Here is a 21,575-nt window from a genome sequence, read left to right as displayed (position 1 = left end):
TTTCAATGAACCAGTTTTCCAGTCCAGGGACTCAATGGTGGGCTGATACCTTGTGAAATAATCTTGTGGATTTGGACAGAGGGTAATGGGCCACAGCTCATGATTCAAGACACATGACCCTCTTGAATGTATAGTCATATTTCCAGGCAAATAACCAGAAGTGTCTTAGGGGAAAGTCAGGTGAAACAGGATAGTCACTGCATCATCAAGCAATACCAACCCAAGGCCTGTTTGACATCTCTGGTTGCAGCTAAAGTTCCTGGAGAAAATATATTGAGCTTTGGATGCTCCTAGGGTGCAATTTAGTAAGTTGTTAACATATTCCAAGAAATTACCTAGTGTTCTATTGACAATTCACATGTAGGGATTAGTTTAATTCTTGTCTTATTTTAAAGCAACCTTTGTTTCCCTAAGAGGTACAGCAGGGCTACAATGATAATAAAATACTAATCTGTGATTCAACATCCACAAGCAAAATTACGAGGTCCTTAGCAGTGCCCATTGCCACAGACTGAAAAATAATCCTCTCCTTTTTCCAAAGGCATCTAGGATCTGACATTTGCTCACTAACGGTTCATGCTGCTTTCTCCTTCTACTTCTGCCACCCTCACTGGGGCTGCCAGTCTCTAGGAGATGAGGCTGCTTGGTGTCTTGGCCAAAGACTGGCCCAGGAGTCAGAAGATGGATTTATCCCCCAGCTTGGCTGTGTGACCCTGGGTGAACCACCCACCTAGCCTTTCTGTGTCCAAGGTTGGTGCCCTGTCCCTTTCTCTCAACATGTTCTTGCCCTTGGCAGTGCCATAGTTATAGCTGTTAGTCTGCATGGGCTCGACAATTCAACACTCATTCAACAAATATTTACTAACTGCCCACTGTGTGCCAGACGCTGTTCTTAGTGCTTGTTGAAAAAACATATACATTCCTGTCCTCATGGAACTTCTAGTTGCAGGAGGTGGACTGTACACAAGTAAACAAAATTCATAGAATGTCAGTGGAGAGGAAAGCAAAGCAGGGGAAGGAGAGCCAGTGAGGGGTGGGGTCACTGTCATTTTAAAGAGAGGATTAGAGAAGCCTTCAAGGAGAAAATGACATTTGAGCAAAGCCCTAGAGTAAGGAAGAGCATGAACCATGAGGATTAGGGGAAGGAAGCATTCCAGGCAGAGGTTACAGTGAGGGCTTGTAGGTTACACCTCACACTGGGTGGGGTGAGGCTGGGGGGTTTGCAGTGCAGCCAGGAGGCTGATACTGCTGAAGCCCAGAGAGCCCGGGAAGAGGCAGTGGTGGAAGAGGAGTTCTGACAAGTAGGAGTGTGGTATAGAGGTTGGGCCAGTGCCCACCGGATGGGCTGTTCAAGCCTTTGTCAGGACTTTTTTTCTGAGTGTGTGTTTGGTGGGGGGTTTGTGTGGGGATGATGGATGGCAGGGTTTTAGCTGAAGAGAGGTCTAAATTATGTTTTAAAAGATCCTGTTACCTGCTGTGTTGAGAGTAGACTTGGAAGAGAGGGTGGTGTTGCAAAAACAGAAACAGCCAAACCAGTTAGGAGGCATCTGCCATAATCAGGACAATACACAATGGTGGCTTGGACCCGGGTAGCAGGGTTAATAGTCAGATTCTGGATTATTTTTAAGGCACAGCAAACAGGATGGGTAGGACAACTTCCCAAATCAATATTTATGGTTGACCACTCTCTCAAGGGCCAGTCTGATGGTGTTAAACCACTACTGGGCCACTCCACCTGAAGGGTTTGCAGAGCTTCAACTTTATCATGCCCCAAACTAGCACCCTCTAACACTGCTCCCACCCTAACCAACTCTCTTCTTATTTTTTTCTGGACATTGCTCTTTAGAATCTTATGAGTCTTTCTTACTCTTCATGTAGAATAGTTGATGCATTCTAAAGATTATTCCCTCATTGCCATTTGAATCTAATCTTTTCTAATTTCTTTCTAATTCTACTGCCATAACTGTAGTTAGACTTCCCTTATCTTGCTCCTCAAGACTCAATTCCACAAATCCTGAGTAGCTGTTACGTGCAAGGCACTGCTGGAAGTGCAAGGAGTCAAATACAACCCCAGTCCTCAAGGTGGTTAGCTAATAATGAGATGAGACCATAGTGAGAGAGGCAAGCACCAAGCTGGTCACCAAGCACCAAGCTGGTCACCAAGCAGCCACCTCAAGGCATGGCTCCCATTCCCCTGATCACACCACAGAAGGGGCTGGTGCTCATACCACCCGTGAATGCTGACCTGGAAGAGGGCCCTAGCCCTATCAGGTTGCTATTGCATCCAAGCTCTGGCTGAGTGTTCCTTGGTCTGCAGCTTAACAGACCTGCAGCCATTATCCCAGAAGACAGAACTGTAGTGCAAGGACCACACCTCTGGATTCACCTACATCAGGACTTGACTCTCAGCTCTGTCATTCATTCTCTTCAGGCCTTTCAATGGGTTGCTTACTTTTCTCCAAGCAAGTTTTCCGATGCCTAAGGGCAGTAAATATAAACTGGCTTGCACAGAGTTGGCATTTGACAAACAGTAACTAATATTAAATGTCACTGTCTTCCCCTTCTGATCTGCCTTTCACAATGCCACCAGGTTCATTTGCCTAAAACGCAGGTCTTACATTATTGTATTGTCTGCATGATAATTTACTATAAAAATGCCTTGATATAAGGAAAATGCCTTGATATAAGGAATGTGATGCATGTATGTTAGTAAATTTTAACCCACATCTCTTTCTGAGTTTTTGACATCCTTAAGCATTTTTACTAATAGAAATCATCTAATATTCTCTTAAAGATAAGCAAATGGTAGGAAAAAGGTTTTTTTCTCTTCTTTTTAGATTGATCAGTAAAATCTGAAAATATTTAATATGTGCCTGATAGGTCCATGGACTAGGCAATAGAAGATAAGAAAGATATAATATTTGTTTCCTGCTTTTAAGGGCTTTTTAAGTTGAATGGGAGAGGGTAGAGTCATATATAAAATAATTAGAACAATATATTTGGAAGAATAAAAGGAGTTTCTATGGGAACCATGAAACTCACACTGTGTACTGAAGATTGGATAGAATGAGATAGGTGGAAGGCAGAGAGAGGAATTCCAATTTGGATCAATGGTGCTGTAGTCCAAACTTGTCCAACCTGCCTGCGTGAGGCCCAGGACAGATTTGAAAGTGGCCCAGTACAAATTTGTGAACTTTCTTAACATTATGAGCCGAACAGAAACAGCTCCAGTCTCCAGCTCCCAGCACCAGCAACACAGAAGACGGGTGATTTCTGCATTTTCAACTGAGGTACCGGGTTCACCTCACTAGGGAGTGCCGGACAATCAGTGCTGGTCGGCTGCTGCAGCCCGACCAGCGAGAGCTGAAGCAGGGCGAGGCATCACCTCACCTGGGAAGTGCAAGGGGGAAGGGAATCCTTTTTCCTAGCCAGGGGAACTGAGACACACAACACCTGGAAAATCAGGTGACTCCCACCCAAATACTGCACTTTACCAAGGATCTTAGCAAATGGCACACCAGGAGATTATATCCCACACCTGGCCGGGAGGGTCCCATGCCCACGGAGCCTCCCTCATTGCTAGCACAGCAGTCTGCGATCTAACTGCAAGGCAGCAGCAAGGCTGGGGGAGGGGCGCCCGCCATTGCTGAGACTTATGTAGGTAAACAAAGCTGCCAGGAAGCTCGAACTGGGTGGAGCCGACAGCAGCTCAAGGAGGGCTGCCTGTCTCTGTAGACTCCATCTCTGGGGACAGGGCACAGCTAAACAAAAATCAGCAGAAGCCTCTGCAGATGCAAATGACCCTGTCTGACAGCTTTGAAGAGAGCAGTGGATCTCCCAACATGGAGGTTGAGATCTGAGAACGAACAGACTGCCTGCTCAAGTGGGTCCCTGACCCCTGAGTAGCCTAACTGGGAGACATCCCCCACTAGGTGCAGACCGACACGCCACACCTCAATGGCGGGGTACACCCCTGAGACGAAGCTTCCAAAGCAAGAATCAGACAGGTACACTCACTGTTCAGCAATATTCTATCTTCTGCAGCTTCTGCTGCTGATACCCAGGCAAACAGGGTCTGGAGTAGACCTCAAGCAATCTCCAACAGACCTACAGCTGAGGGTCCTGACTGTTAGAAGGAAAACTAACAAACAGGAAGGACACCCACACCAAAACCCCGTCAGTACATCACCATCATCAAAGACCAGAGGCAGATAAAACCACAAAGATGGGGAAAAAGCAGGGCAGAAAAGCTGGAAATTCAAAAAATAAGAGCTTATCTCCCCCTCCAAAGGAATGCAGCTCATCGCCAGCAACAGATCAAAGCTGGATGGAGAATGACTTTGACGAGTTGAGAGAAGAAGGCTTCAGTCCATCAAACTTCTCAGAGCTAAAGGAAGAATTACATATCCAGCACAAAAAAACTAAAAATCTTGAAAAAATAATGGAAGAATGGATAACTAGAATAATCAATGCAGAGAAGGCCATAAACGAACTGACAGAGATAAAAACCATGACACAAGAAATACCTGACAAATGCACAAGCTTCAGTAACCAACTCGATCAACTGGAAGAAAGATTATCAGCGATTGAGGATCAAATGAATGAAATGAAGTGAGAAGAGAAGTCTAAAGAAAAAAGAGGAAAAAGAAATGAACAAAGCCTGCAAGAAGTATGGGATTATGTGAAAAGACCAAATCTACATCTGATTGGTGTGCCTGAAAGTGACAGGGAAAATGGAACCAAGTTGGAAAACACTCTTCAGGATATCATCCAGGAGAACTTTCCCAACCTAGTAGGGCAGGCCAACATTCAAATCCAGGAAATACAGAGAACGCCACAAAGATACTCCTCGAGAAGAGCAACTCCAAGACACATAATTGCCAGATTCACCAAAGTTGAAATGAAGGAAAAAATCTTAAGGGCAGCCAGACAGAAAGGTCGGGTTACCCACAAAGGGAAGCCCATCAGACTAACAGCAGATCTCTTGGCAGAAACTCTACAAGCCAGAAGAGAGTGGGGGCCAATATTCAACATTCTTAAAGAAAAGAATTTTCAACCCAGAATTTCATATCCAGCCAAACTAAATTTCATAAGTGAAGGAGAAATAAAATCCTTTACAGATAAGCAAATGCTTAGAGATTTTGTCACCACCAGGCCTGCCTTACAAGAGATCCTGAAGGAAGCACTAAACATGGAAAGGAACAACTGGTCCCAGCCATTGCAAAAACATGCCAAAATGTAAAGACCATCGAGGCTAGGAAGAAACTGCATCAACTAATGAGCAAAATAACCAGTTAATATCATAATGGCAGGATCAAGTTCACACATAACAATATTAAACTTAAATATAAATGGACTAAATCCTCCAATTAAAAGACACAGACTGGCAAATTGGATAAAGAGTCAAGACCCATCAGTTTGCTGTATTCAGGAGACCCATCTCACATGCAGAGACATACATAGGCTCAAAATAAAGGGATGGAGGAAGATCTACCAAGCAAATGGAGAACAAAAATAAGCAGGGGTTGCAATCCTAGTCTCTGATAAAATAGACTTTAAACCATCAAAGATCAAAAGAGACAAAGAAGGCCATTACATAACGGTAAAGGGATCAATTCAACTGGAAGAGCTAACTATCCTAAATATATATGCACCCAATACAGGAGCACCCAGATTCATAAAGCAAGTCCTTAGAGACTTACAAAGAGACTTAGACTCCCATACAATAATAATGGGAGACTTCAACACCCCACTGTCAACATTAGACAGATCAATGAGACAGAAAGTGAACAAGGATATCCAGGAATTGAACTCATCTCTGCAGCAAGCAGACCTAGTAGACATCTACAGAACTCTCCACCCCAAATCAACAGAATATACATTCTACTCAGCACCACATCACACTTATTCCAAAATTGACCACATAGTTAGAAGTAAAGCACTCCTCAGCAAATGTAAAGAACAGAAATTATAACAAACTGTCTCTCAGACCACAGTGCAATCAAACTAGAACTCAGGACTAAGAAACTCAATCAAAACTGCTCAACTACATGGAAACTGAACAACCTGCTCCTGAATAACTACTGGGTACTAACGAAATGAAGGCAGAAATAAAGATGTTCTTTGAAACCAATGAGAACAGAGATACAACGTACCAGAATCTCTGGGACACATTTAAAGCAGTGTGTAGAGGGAAATTTATAGCACTAAATGCCCACAAAAGAAAGCTGGAAAGATCTAAAATTGACACTCTAACATCACAATTAAAAGAACTAGAGAAGCAAGAGCAAACACATTCAAAAGCTAGCAGAAGGCAAGAAATAACTAAGATCAGAGCAGAACTGAAGGAGATAGAGATACAAAAAACCCTCCAAAAAATCAACAAATCCAGGAGTTGGTTTTTTGAAAAGATCAACAAAATTGATAGACTGCTAACAAGACTAATAAAGAAGAAAAGAGAGAAGAATCAAATAGACGCAATAAAAAATGATAAAGGGGATATCACCACCGACCCCACAGAAATACAAACTACCATCAGAGAATACTATAAACACCTCTACACAAATAAACTAGAAAATCTAAAAGAAATGGATAATTTCCTGGACACTTACCCTCTCCCAAGATTAAACTAGGAAGAAGTGGAATCCCTGAATTGACCAATATAGCAGGCTCTGAAACTGAGGCAATAATTAATAGCCTACCAACCAAAAAAAGTCCAGGACCAGATGGATTCACAGCTTAGTCTACCAGAGGTACAAGGAGGAGCTGGTACCATTCCTTCTGAAACTATTCCAATCAATAGAAAAAGAGGGAATCCTCCCTAACTCATTTTATGAGGCCAATATCATCCTGATACCAAAGCCTGGCAGAGACACAACAAAAACAGAGAATTTTAGACCAATATCCCTGATGAACATCGATGCAAAAATCCTCAGTAAAATACTGGCAAACCAAATCCAGCAGCACATCAAAAAGCTTATCCACCATGATCAAGTGGGCTTCATCCCTGGGATGCAAGGCTGGTTCAACATACACAAGTCAATAAACATAATCCAGCATATAAACAGAACCAAAGACAAAAACCACATGATTTTCTCAATATATGCAGAAAAGGCCTTTGACAAAATTCAACAGCCCTTCATGCTAAAAACTCTCAATAAATTTGGTATTGATGGAACATATCTCAAAATAGTAAGAGCTATTTATGACACACCCACAGCCAATATCATACTGAATGGGCAAAAACTGGAAAAATTCCCTTTGAAAACTGGCACAAGACAGGGAAGCCCTGTCTCACCACTCCTATTCAACATAGTGTTGGAAGTTCTGGCTAGGGCAATCAGGCAAGAGAAAGAAATAAACTGTATTCAGTTAGGAAGAGAAGAAGTCAAATTGTCCCTGTTTGCAGATGACATGATTGTATATTTAGAAAACCCCATCATCTCGGCCCAAAATCTCCCTAAGCCGATAAGCAACTTCAGTAGAGTCTCAGGATACAAAGTTAATGTGCAAAAATCACAAGCATTCTTATACACCAGTAACAGATAAATAGAGAGCCAAATCATGAATGAACTTCCATTCACAATTGCTTCAAAGAGAATAAAATACCTAGGAACCCAACTTACAAGTGATGTAAAGGACCTCTTCAAGGAGAACTACAAATCACTGCTCAGCTAAATAAAAGTGGACAGAAACAAATGGAAGAACATTCCATATTCATGGATAGGAAGAATCAATATCGTGAAAATGGCCATACTGCCCAAGGTAATTTATAGATTCAATATATAGATATTTATATATATCATCAAGCTACCAATGAGTTTCTTCACAGAATTGGAAAAAACTGCTTTAAAGTTCATATGGAATTAAAAAAGAGCCCGCATTGCCAAGACAATCCTAAGTCAAAAGAACAAAGCTAGAGGCATCACGCTACCTGACTTCAAACTATACTACAAGGCTACAGTAACCAAAACAGCATGGTACTGGTACCAAAACAGAGATATAGACCAATGGAGTAGAACAGAGTCCTCAGAAATAATACCACACATCTACAGCCATCTGATCTTTGACAAACCTGAGAGAAACAAGAGATGGGGAAAGGATTCCCTATTTAATAAGTAGTGCTGGGAAAATTGGCTAGCCATAAGTAGAAAGCTGACACTGGATCCTTTCCTTACTACTTTTACGAAAATTAATTCAAGATGGGTTAGAGACTTAAATGTTAGACCTAATACCATAAAAATTCTAGAAGAAAACCTAAGTAATACCATTCAGGACATAGGCATGGGCAAGGACTTCATGTTTAGAACACCAAAATCAATGGCAACAAAAGCCAAAATTGACAAAGGGGATCTAATTAAACTAAAGAGCTTCTGCACAGCAAAAGAAACTACCATCAGAGTGAACAGGCAACCTACAGAATGGGAGAAAATTTTTGCAATCTACTCACCTGAGAAAGGGCTAATATCCACAACCTACAAAGAACTCAAACAAATTTACAAGAAAAAAACAAACAACCCCATCAAAAAGTGGGCAAAGGATATGAACAGACATTTCTCAAAAGAAGACATTCATACAGCCAACAGACACATCAAAAAATGCTCATCATCACTGGCCATCAGAGAAATGCAAATCAAAACCACAATGAGATACCATCTCATACCAGTTAGAATGGCAATCATTCAAAAGTCAGGAAACAACAGGTGCTGGAGTGGATGTGGAGAAATAGCAACACTTTTACACTGTTGGTGGCATTGTAAACTAGTTCAACCATTATAGAAAACAGTATGGCGATTCCTCAAGGATCTAGAACTAGAAGTACCATATGACCCAGCCACCCTATTACTGTGTATATACCCAAAGGATTATAAATCATGCTGCTATAAAGACACATGCACACGTATGTTCATTGCGGCACTATTCACAATAGCAAAGACTTAGAATCAACCCAAATGTCCATCAGTGACAGACTGGATTAAGAAAATGTGGCACATATACACCATGGAATACTATGCAGCCATAAAAAAGGATGAGTTTGTGTCCTTTGTAGGGACATGGATGCAGCTGGAAACCAACATTCTCAGCAAACTATCGCAAGAACAAACACTGCATATTCTCACTCATAGGTGGGAACTGAACAATGAGATCACTTGGACTCGGGAAGGGGAACATCACACACCAGGACCTATTATGGGGAGGAGGAAGGGGAAAGGGATTGCATTGGGAGTTATACCTGATGTAAATGACGAGTTGATGGGTGCTGACGAGTTGATGGATGCTGATGAGTTGATGGGTGCAGCACACCAACATGGCACAGGTATACATATGTAAGAAACCTGCACGTTGTGCACATGTACCCGAGAACTTAAAGTATACTAATAATAATAAAAAAGTAAAACAAACTCTCACATAAAAACAAAGGTTAAAAAGAAAAATAACTTTGTATAAAAACATTTTTTGATACACTTTTGTTCTTAAAAAAAAAACAATAAAACCCAAAAAAGCCATTATGAGACATTCTTACTATTGTTATTATTTTTTTAGCTTGTCAGCTATTGTTAGTGTATTTTATGTGTGGCCCAAGACAATTATTCTTTCATTGTGGCCCAGGGAAGCCAAAAGATTGGACACTCCTGGTAGTCTGTTATCTTCAACTCTCTGTTACAATCTGTTTTCTCATTGACTATCTCATTCAGCAAATTCTGTATTGAAGGTTTAGCTTCATTAAATACTCTATTGAATTACAAATTGATTTTTGATCTTCCACAAATCTCCTTCTGCAATACTTGGGAATTTCAACCCTCTCTGTCATTTTCTACTATGCTTTGTTGAAAGTAGGACCTGTGTTGCACAAACAAAGCCTGACAAAAAAACCCGAATCACATATCAAGCTTTTCTTTTCACTGGGAGTGTCAAACACCCAAGTAAAGCAGTTTTCCCCATGGAACCCAAACAGCTTAGGTTTCCAGTTTGAAGTCAGGAGATGTCTGTTATGCAATTTGTTCCCACTATTTTTCTCATTTCACATTGGAATGTTGATCTTAAGCAACTGTCACTCCTACAAAAATACACAGAGCATCTTTTAGCACAGTATCACTTTTTATTTCATTTGGCTGGTAAAGACAGCTTTGTACAAGGGAATTTAGAACTTGTCAACTGAATTTTGGTTAATCTCACTTGAGTTTAAAGAGACTAGATTCCTGTTTCCCTTCATTTTCCTAGAAGTGAGATCTAAATTCAGTTTTATTTCATAGAGCTTGTTGGACATAGGGCTGGCTCCAAAGACAGCACATTGAAGTAGCAGACAGTTATTTTCTTAAAACCTAATGGCGCCCTCAAGCGGCACATTCCATTTCCAGATTTTCAATCTCATGGCAGTCTTTTCAGAAGTTTCGTTTCTTAAAAGCAGGATACATTAAAAAAAAAAAAATATTAAAGCAATTAGATTTATTATTTTTAAAGAAGACAATGCAAATTCATCCTTATTAGTCTTCAATCCCTGAAGGTTCAAGATGTTCCTTGCCACCTGCTGCCGTGAGAAGGAAACTTAGAGGCGTGCACTGATGCTACACCGCACGGCCAGGGGATGATTTCTCAGAACGTTCTCTTGGGAAGGGTGGGTACACTTTTAGAATCAGTCCTTCTTGCTGAGTTGATGTTTGAACAAGGGAGGGGGCTTGAGAAACTAGGTAAAAAAGTGCTTTGAAACTAAGCATGTGCTGGCCTTCTGTCTCCTACGCATGCAGTTTTAAGAAGGCACAGTGATTTATACTTTACAAGGTAGTAAATAGTGCTGAATTCTTTGGTTTCCTCTGAAGCATCAGTGATCAAGTTACTGGTGGGATGAATGAACCACTTTGGTGATTGTTTCTCCGGGGTGACTTTGAACACAAAATCTTTGAAGTGTTCTAGTGGATGGATTCAGAGCTTCCCACAGGCTGGCAAACCATTCACGAGACCTCCTCACGTTTCCCAGTGCAGTAGGAGTGAGGTGGCCTCTGTGAGAGGTAGGAGAGCCATGAGCTGTGGGTAGTCCAACATCTGTTGCTTGGGTGTTTTATTAGTCACTTGGGCCAGAGAATTGGCTCCCTAAGAGGTTGGGAGGATCTGCATCTCCCTCAGTCAACCAGGCTGAGTGGCCTGATTAAAAGTCAGCACACACCTGACTTGGTACATGCAGACACCATCTGAAGTCTGGGAGGGCAAATTGTTTCTGACAATGTCAGTCATGGGAGGGACCTGGAGTGACTCTCACGCTTGCACCTTCTCACTAACTTTGGCATTTTATACAGATCCCACAGAAGGGTCAAAGCAATTATCTAAGAGCTTAAAAACTACAGAGATGAGAAAGAAACCTTTCAAATTATCATTGCTTTGATAATGGAGCATCAATTCCAATGCAATGTCATGGAGGCTTATGCACAAGTCAGGAGGTGCATTGGTTTAGTAGATCAGAAGGATTTTGTTGCTGCTAAGCTCATTAACATTCCCAGAAGAGCAATGAAGATACCATTCTGCTGGCTATGGCCTTACATATTGACCATATTGAACGTAATGAGAAGAAGCCGAAAGAGTCAAGAAAGAGAAAACACACATTCGGGTGTGTTTAGTTGGTGTGAAAGATAAAGAGTTCCCTGGTTCTCATGTTCCCCCTTCAGGGAAGGGAACTGTGTACCTTCTCCCTTTTTGTTTTTTTTTTTTTTGTTCACGTAAGGTTAATTGCATAAAGTTAAACTCCACTGGAAGATTGGAGGAGTCTCAGCATGAAGGGTGAAGGCTTGTGTGCCATACTTTCATAAATGTTGTGCCTGGGAGGAGGTGACAGAAAGGACAGAACATTCCTGATAGCTCTTCCATGGAAGACTGAGCAAATAGCAGGGAAAGGATAGAGACCTGGAGTCACTCTTTGGGATTTAGGTTCATGATTCATACTGGCCACTGGAGGGTGCCCCTCTGCAGTCATCATGTTCAGAAGCCCAGACTCAAATTCCACTGGTACAGATGCAGCTTTTTAATGTGTTGCAGAGTTTCTCAACTTCAGCACTATTGCTATTTTGGCCCAGATAATCTTTATGATAAGGGGGCTGTCCTGTGCGTTGTAGGATGTTTAGCAGCCTATCTGACCCCGAACCACTAGATGCCAGCAACACCTGACCACCCAGTGATGACCATGAAAAATATCTCCAGATAGTACCTAATGTCCCTGGAAGGCAAAACTGCCCTTGATTGACATCAGTCAGTCAAATGCCCTTTCCCAAAAGATTCTTGTTTAGCCTGGAGTCAATGGACACAGCATTAGAAAGAAACAAAAGTTGCTCTGGCCAAGTCTCTAGTCATTTTTCAGTTAAACCCCAGCTACAGGATTCCTAGCCTCGGTGGCTTTGATCAAGTCCATCCAATATGATATAGGGGTCCATCCCACCTTCTCTCTCTGCAGCCATTCCATCCCTTCTTTCAGAGCTCCTCCTCCAAATCCTCCAAGAGTGCAGACTACCAGGAAGTGAGGCATTTTGTAAACTGCTTTATACTAAGGCGTGTTTGTCACCTAGACTACTGCAGGGGATCATCATGCTGAGAGATGTGCACATTTAAAACGAGGGAATGGCCTGATAGAGGGTATTGCTTAAACTTGCTAATACTAATCTCTAGCAGCAGGATAGCAAGTTTAAACTTGCTAATACTAATCTACAGGCACATGTTATCTGTAAAATGGAGGACATTAATAGTGTTTCCCTTATAAAGCTACCGTGTGGAGTGAGTAAAGCACTTACAGCAGTGCCTGAAAAAAGTAAACACTCTTGAAATGCTAATCGTCCTGTTTTTATTGTTGTTATTACTATTATTATTTTTCTTTTTTTTAATGTTTAAATTTTTTTTATTATACTTTAAGTTCTAGGGTACATTATCTATCCAAGAGACGTGTTTGGAAAGAGGTATGATAGCTTCAAGCTTGAACCAACTTCCCATAAAGCTATCCTTGTCTTTAGTCTCTAACCTCTAATGCTGCATCTGGATACTTGAAACAAAACCATCATTAAGCAGAACTTAATGCTAAAAAATGAATCCACCTTGAAATCCTCCCCCTTTGAATATACCTTTGACTATTCTAACCTAAGTCCCAAAATCATTGAATAAATGAATGAATGAATGAATGAATGAGCTATAGGCAAAATGGAAACAAATATTTGTGAAGCAACTATACTATGCAAGGTATCATGGGGCTATCTAGAATATTAGACATAATTTTATGACTAATAAAGATACAGGCACTCAAATCACCAGGTCACCCCGCAGGGTGTAATGAAAGTTGAGAAGAGTATAAGGTGTGTGGGAGTGACGAGGCTGGAGAGGTGACTTTCCCATACAGCAGTTTGGTGGGAAGGCACTTGGGAATTGAGGGCAGGGGAGAGGAGTATTCTAAGCCTTTCTTTTGGGCCCTTGGGTTTTATTGCATTACCAGGAAGCAGCTGCCCCTCAATTACAGAGCCAGACATGCAGTGCAGTGGAAGTGTCAGTTTCACATGTGCCATCTGTAGAATCTGAAACCTCAAACTCATACAGAGACCACAGAGCACTTTCTGAGCCTTCTGGTCACGCCGCCTGCATTCATGTTCTTTGTGGTTTCTGAGAAATGCTGCATAGTGAGCAAATGAACTAAATCACAAGTTGTGCTGAGCCAGAGAAATAGGAGCCTTCTTGGAAGTACGCAGCTGTTGTCTGATTTTCCCGGTCTCTTCCAATTCAAGCAGAGAAGTGTGTTGAAAAATCTGTGTGTGTGCATGTGTACATGTGCCAGAGACGGAGAGAGAAAGAGAGAGTGCCAATTGCTTTATATCGGAAGGAAGATGAGGGCTACCCAGAAGTGAGAAACATTAGTGTTTATTCCTATTTTAACAGCAGAGATTCAATGTTCTACGGCTTGTGGGTTAATTCACTTTAAAATAATTTGTTTAAGATAGATAGTAGATTTTAGGCACTTATCACAAGCAAAAAAGAAAAAGGTAACAAAGATAATGGGCATGTTACCTTATTTGAATGTAGTAATCACTTCACTATGCATGTGGATATCAAGGTAACTATATCAAAACACCATGTTATACACTTTAATATATGTCATAAAGCAACAATAACAAATAACATAATTTGTTTAAACTACATAATTTTTGTGTACAAGTTAACTCCATCATTTTAGAGGTGATTAATAGTCTTTGAAATCACGAGGTTATTAATTAGCTATTCAGAATCCTAAACAGAAACTTAAACCTCAAAAACTAATTTCTTGGCATTTACTGAAATAAAGCCTGAGAGTGTTTGTAAGTTAGCAGAAGGGATGTCAGAAATAATTTTAAGTGCTGAAATTCATGGTGTGAAGGACAGTTTGACTGGAAGCTTAGTACAGGACTCACTGTCCTTTCATGAACATTCAGTGGCGTATGTGAATGAAGGTTAAGAATCTGAGCAAGCCCAGGACTTTAACGACTGCTTTCCAGGTTGAAAATCCCTTGGGTTCTGCTTTCGTGGGCTTCTTCATGGAGGATTTTTGTCACCAAGTTGACTACAAAGATGAGCATTCACCTGGAATGTGCCTTTCATGGAAGGGGTGATTGTGTGGCCAAGAGTGGGACCTGTTCGCCACATGCAGGCTGTGGGACTAAATTGTGACTTTAGGTGGAATTTGCCCCTTTTGTTGTTCTGCACCTGATGGGGAGAGTGTGGTGAAGGGAACGTCTAACTCCACCAACTTAGAACCTCCAGAGGATCATCGGCTTTTGATATTTACCAGAAAAATATCCTGATGTTTGCTGAATGGCCAAATGGACTTAGGCCAGTTTGCAGCAGCGTAAGCAGCAGCTGCTCAATGGTAACGCAGGATGGGGAGCTGGTGAAGACGTTTTGTTCAAAAGTCTTATTTTGCAATACAGGCTTTCTGAGGAGGAGGGAGGCTGGACTCCCACTGTGTTCTGTGAAGCAGCTGTCTGATACAGTGAGTCACAGTCAGGAGGGTCTCTTGTCTTCTGAGGAAGGTTTAATGATGAGCCACGAGCTGCAACCTCCCTGGACAGAGGACGTGGGCGCGCCACAGCTGTTTCTGGGCTACTGGTGCATCAGACGCCGTTTACCCAGCAGCTGAGCATGACGGATGCCTTGTAGGTACTGGACACAGTGCAAGTACCTGCAGTGCCTTGTATTTACCTTGACACAGGGTATGGGAAGTAGCATAATGTGGTGGCTAAGGGCTTTGGTTTCAGAGAGACTTGGCTTTTCGTCCTGATTCACTGATAGAAAAGGAAGAGAAGCAGGAAGGAAATTCACTCCTCATTCCATGGGTTCTTGAGTCAGAACCTAGTCTTTCTATTTTGTGAAGATTGAAGCTGTCACCGCATTACTAAATAGGAAGGAGGGATGATGGGGTTACAGGGCTAGAAGAATGAGAGAAACCCAGGTAGATGTTAACGGTGTCATTCAGAATGTTAGCCCCTGCAGGTTTTGCAACTGCTCCTGTTACTATGTGGCCTACAATGAACATCTGTGTAGACTGGGCTGATGGACTAATCCTGCATCTAACCTTGGGCTATGGAAATGGGATGGAATTTGGAGTTAAAATACTTGAGTCCCAGGACTGAGACTCATCTCAAGCTACTGAGTGTAGCTTACCTGCCCAAGAGATTTTTCTGAGGAGAAAAAAGGGGCAATTCACCTACTCATAAGAATCAAGATGTAATTATTCTCTTAGGATATCTCCACAATTTGATCATGAGGGCTCATCAAAATTTCATGAAAACAGACATTGCATGAATACTCTTAGTATCCACTTATTCATTCATTCATTCCACAAATAGTCATTGAAAACCCATTATGGCCCAAGCACTGCTGCAGGCATTGGGGTTACTGCAGTGACCATACCAAGTCTCTGCCACATAGAGTTTACATTAGAATGAGAAGGAAAACTATAAATAAGGATCTCTGTATACCAGATGGTGATCAATGCTGTGGAGAAAAAGCAGTTTATGCAGAATGGAGGAGTTGTTTTCTATGGTGACTATGGGAGGCCTCACCAGTTAGAGTACGTTTAAGCAGAGAAAGCAACATGGGACAAGCCACGAGGATGCAGATGCTCCCCATTTTATCATGGGGTTATGTCCCTAGAAGCCCATCAGTAACCTCATAAGCTCATCATGAGTTGAAAATATTGTTAGTCAACAGTATGTTTTCAACTTATGGTATTTTCAATTTACAATGGGTTTATCCAGATGTAACCCCATTGGGAGCTGAGGAGTGCACTGAATGTGCATTGCCTTTGCACCATACTAAAGCAGAGACATTGTAAGTTGAACCTTGCTAAGTTGGATGCTGTCTGTATTACGAGCATCGCAGGCAGAGGAAATGACAAGTGTAAAGAGCCTGTGTCCTTGGAGTGTTTGTCTACTATGAGATTGACTCTTCTTTTATACTCCATTCTAGACATATGTGGCATCTTGTTGTTCCTCAGAGCTTCAAGTTTGACAAACTACTATATAGAAAGAAAAATTAATGTCTAGTGAAATAATACATTGCTAAAGTTTGACTAGGAAAAGTATGTAATTGCCACTCCTCCCCTATGGCCCTTTGAAGTTTGCTAATTTAGGATTGTAGTATTTGCATCCCCTGGTAATCCCTAGATTTCCCCTTCCCTGACTACCACAGTATCCTCCCACCTCTGCCTATGAATTACAAAATTCCTGCACCCCTCTTGATACATAAGGCAATACTCAGGCGGTGGAGGAGGGGGTGTCTTTGGTTGTATCAGTATGTAAAGAAAGTCTGCAGTTTTCATGTGTTAAGGATCTGGGGTGTGCTGTTCGCTAGACACTTAGACACTTCCTTCCTTCCTTCCCACAGTGCTGCCCTTATGGTAAATTCTGAGGCTGTGGTCTTCTTTTCCACAGAGCAGTAAATGAGATGGAGGTGATAGAAGGTCAGAGGTGGGTGCAGGTCACTCAGGGTTTTGTAGACCATTGTCTACAAAGAGCACTGGCTTTTCCTCTGAGAAATACCTCAAACCACAGTGTTTAAGATGTTCTTACCTGTGTGGAGGAGGAAGCATTGATAGATGCCATTGTCCCCATGCTACCCAATCACCAGAACTATTAAATCTTAAGTATCTCTAGCCTGCTACTTCACCTGCCTAGAGAAACCCAAACCCTGAATCAATACTATTTGTGTCTTCTGGGTCTGATGCAAGGGTCCGTATTACAGGAGAAAATGCCACAGTTGTGCAGGCTGACAAAACACCAGCCTTGCCCTCACTCACACACACACACACACACACGCACACACATATATAGAGTGACCATATAATTTATTGTTCCAACTGGGACATTGTTGAGAATGAATAATTATAACAGAGCAATAGGCATAAACTGGGACTGTCTTGGACACACTAAGAGTAATGGTCAACCTACTCGTAAACAATTTTACATAACAGAGGGAAAGGGAAAGAAGTTCAGACCTAGGATAATTCTAAACCGTCCAGGCTTGTATTATGCCCATCTACACTTTGCATCCCATTCCATAGAGAAAACTGAGGCTTCCAAGCTCAGTTTCTTGTACTCTGACCTATAGACTTGTCATATATCCAAATTCATCCTTCCTTTGTCCCTTGTTAAGGGCAAACCTCCACCTGCCTCTGGATTCCATTCCCTTCTGCCTCTTCAAGGTATTACTCTCCCTTTTTTAATCTCCAATATCGCCTTCTCTATTTTTCCAACCTAAAAGCATGTTCTAATCCTAAAAATTCCTTTCCTGATATTATAGTCCCCTCACCATAACTAACTTCCCTCCTACTCTTCTGATCCAAACTCTGTGAAGCACATGATGTTTCTTTCTCTTTGCACCCATCCAATCAGGGCAGTATAATTTCTGTTTCCTGCTGAGATAATAAAGCTACTCTCATGAAGTTAGCTCTATAGCTCTAGCCTCCAAATGGTCAAAACCACTAGAAAATTTCCATCCTTATCTTACTTGACTTCTCGTGATGCCTTTAGCATTGCCAAGTGATTCTAAGGGACATTCATGACTTCCTCATTGTCCATGGTTCTCTTGGTACCTCTCTTAGGCTGCTTGTTTGTTGTCCCCTTTGTGGTCAATCACCACCAGTTGCTGAGTTAGTATCACATAAAAATACCGGTGGAGAATCCTCAATCCTCAATCTGAAATCCAAAATCCTCCAAAACTGGAAACTTTTTGAAGGCCGACATGATTCTGCAAGTGGAAAATTCCACACCTTACCTCATGTAACAAGCTGTAGTAGAAAATGCAGTCAAAACTTGGTTTCATGCACAAATTAAAGTTATTGTATAAACTTACCTTTGGGCTATGCATATAAGGCATATATAAAATACAAATTAATTTCCTGTTTAGACTTGGGCCACATCCCAAGATATCTCATTAGGTACATGAACATACGTTAAAATAAAATAAAAAAAAATCAGAAATTTGAAACACCAGAATTTCAGATAATGGATACTCAATCTGTATAAAACATCTGGCTGTGTCTACTTCCTGCAGATGACACCAGAGACACAGGATCATAAGCAGGTAGACCGGAAATTGGCTTTGGAAAAGCACACAGTTCCTAGCTACTCTGCAGGCTGAGGTGGGAGAATCATTTGAGCCCAGGAATTCGAGGTTACAGTGAGCTATGATCACACCACTGCACTCCAGTCTGATTGACAGAGTGAGACCCTATCAGGAAAGAAAATGAAAGAGAGAGAAAGAAGCAAGCAGTTCTCTTTATTTCTGACTTGAAAACACTCTTATCTCTGAGTCTGGAGGGGCCAGGGAGGTCTCTTTAGTGTACATTTCTTTTCAAGTCTCACTCAGTTGTGGGGCGAAAGTAGAACTGAGTCATATGTGTAAATCGTATAAAAGCGAGGCAAGACAGCTGTAAATGATTCTTTGGAAAGCAGAATGCAACAATTTTAAATCAATGTTCTAGTTTTAAGAGAGCTGAAAATAGTTTCCTATGGCTTCTTGTATTTCTTTCGCTAGGGTTACTAGAGGCAGCTTTGTGCTAGAAATGCAAGTTCAGCAGAAACATGTCTTCCCCTAATGAGGCCTGGTGCCTGCTGGTATTATGTCTGAGCCCCTGGGGCTGCTCCATGGGGAAGGGTGGTAGCGGCACTCTCTGGCTTTCCAGGGGCTGAGAAGTTGACATATTACAAGGCCTAAACCACCAAGGGTTCCGGGTGGGTCCTACCTCCATATGGACCTTGTGGGTGGGTTTGTGGGGAGCAGTTTACCACTCAGAGCTGGCCATGTGGGCCCCTCATTGCTCGATGGGTGGCTTCCCCTCCGAGCCTGTGGACTGATGAAGACTTGATTCTGAGCAAAGCCAAGCAGGAGATGAGACAGTCAGAAGCAGAGGACTCTCCAGTTGTAGGGAGTTTATAAGAATTCCCATTGTGACTACAGACAAGAGCCATCTTTGCATGTTCTGTGTTGCTGAAAGTGCTCTGTAAAAGTTCATTTGTGATGGCCCAAAGGTTCAAGGCATCATGGAATGTCAGAGCTGGCAGGGACCTCAGAGACCAATTAGTCCAGTCTTCTAATTTTGTTTAAGAAATGTTTCAAAATGCAGTAGTGATTCACCCCCCATAATTGCATCAAGTCATATGATATAAAAATTTTTTACATTCCTAAAATGGCAAGCTATTTGTCACTGGCAGTGAAACAAGAAATGATAACCAGGTAAAACATAAAGGTTTTTCAAAGTTAAATTCCTCAAATCTATATCATACCATCAGCTTCCAGAACTTCCGCACTCCTCTGTTAACCCATTTCCAGCTGACATTTGTCCTCACTCTCTACAGAACATTTTCTTTCTTTTTAAAATTTTTATTTTAGGTTCAGGGGTGCGTGTGCAGGTTTGTTACACAGGTAAACTTGTGTCACAGGGTTTGCTGTACAGATTATTTTGTCTCCCAGGTGTTAAGCCTAGTACCCAATAGTTATTTTCTCTGATCCTCTCCCTCTTCCCACCCTCCACCCTCAGGTAGGCCCCAGTGTCTGTGGTTCCTCTTTATGTGTCCATGTGTTCTCATCATTTAGCTCCCACTTTTAAGTGAGAAGACGCAGTATTTGGTTTTCTGTTCTTGCATTAGTTTGCTAAGGATAATGGCCTCCAGCTCCATCCATGTTCCTGCAAAGGACATGATCTCATTCTTTTTTATGGCTGCATGATATTCCATGGTGTATACTTACCATATTTTCTTTGTCCAATCTACCATTGGTGGGAATTTAAGTTGATTCCACGTCATTGTTATTATGAATAGTGTTTCAATGAATGTGTGCATGTGTCTTTGTGATAGAAAGATTTGTATTCCTTTGGTTATATACCTAGTAATGGGATTGCTGGGTTGAATAGTAGTTCTGCTTTTAGCTCTTTGAGGAATCACCACACTGCTTTCCACAATGGTTGAACTAATTTGTATTTTCACCAGCAGTGTAAAAGCATTGCCTTTTCTCCTTAACCTTGCCAGCATCTGTTATTATTATTGTAATGTTTGACTTTTTAATAGTAGCCATTCTGTCTGGTGTGAGACGGTATCTCATTGTGTTGTTTTTTTCTTGTTTGGTTTTTTTTGATGGAGTCTTGCTTTGTCGCCCAGGCTGGAGTGCAGTGGCGTGATCTTGGCTCACTGCAAGCTCTGCCTCCCAGGTTCACGCCATTCTCCTGCCTCAGCCTCCCGAGTAGCTGGGACTACAGGCGCCCACCACCACGCCTGGCTAATTTTTTTGTATTATTAGTAGAGATGGGGTTTCACCATGTTAGCCAGGATGGTCTCGATCTCCTGACCTTGTGATCTGCCCGCTTCAGCCTCCCAAAGTGCTGGGATTACAGGCTTGAGTCACCGCGCCTGGCCCTCATTGTGGTTTTGATTTGCATTTCTTTAATCATTAGGGATATTGAGCTTTTTTTCATATGCTCATTGACCACATATATGTCTTCTTTTGAACAGTGTCTGTTCATGTCTTGCCCACTTTTTAATGGGTTGCTTTTTTTTTTTTTCCCCTGTAAATTTGTTTAAGTTCCTTATAGATGCTGGATATTAGACCTTTGTCAGATGCGTAGTTTGCACACATTTCTCTCTCATTCTCTAGGTTGTCTGTTTACTCTGTTGATAGTTTCTTTTGCTGTGCAGAAGCTCTTCAGTTTAAGTAGATCCTATTTGTCAATTTTTGCTTTTGTTGTGATTCATTTTGGTGTCTTTGTCATAAAATCTTTGGCCATTCCTAGGTCCAAGATGGTATTGCCTAGGTTGTCTTCCAGGGTTTTCATAGTTTTGGGCTTCACATGTAAGTCTTTAATCCATCTTGAGTTTATTTTTGTATATGGTGTAAAGAAGGGGCCTAGCTTTGATCTTCTGCATATGGTTAGCCAGTTATCCCAGCACGGTTTATTGAATAGGGAGTCTGTTCTCCATTGCTTGTTTTTGTCAGCTTTGTTAAAGATCAGATGGTTGTAGGTGTGCAGCCTTATTTCTGGGCTTTCTGTTCTTTTCCATTGGTCTATGTGTCTGTTTTTGTACCAGTAC

Source organism: Papio anubis, chromosome 5 (assembly GCF_008728515.1).
Source record: "Papio anubis isolate 15944 chromosome 5, Panubis1.0, whole genome shotgun sequence".
NCBI lineage: Eukaryota > Metazoa > Chordata > Mammalia > Primates > Cercopithecidae > Papio > Papio anubis.
This window is presented reverse-complemented; position numbering follows the sequence as displayed.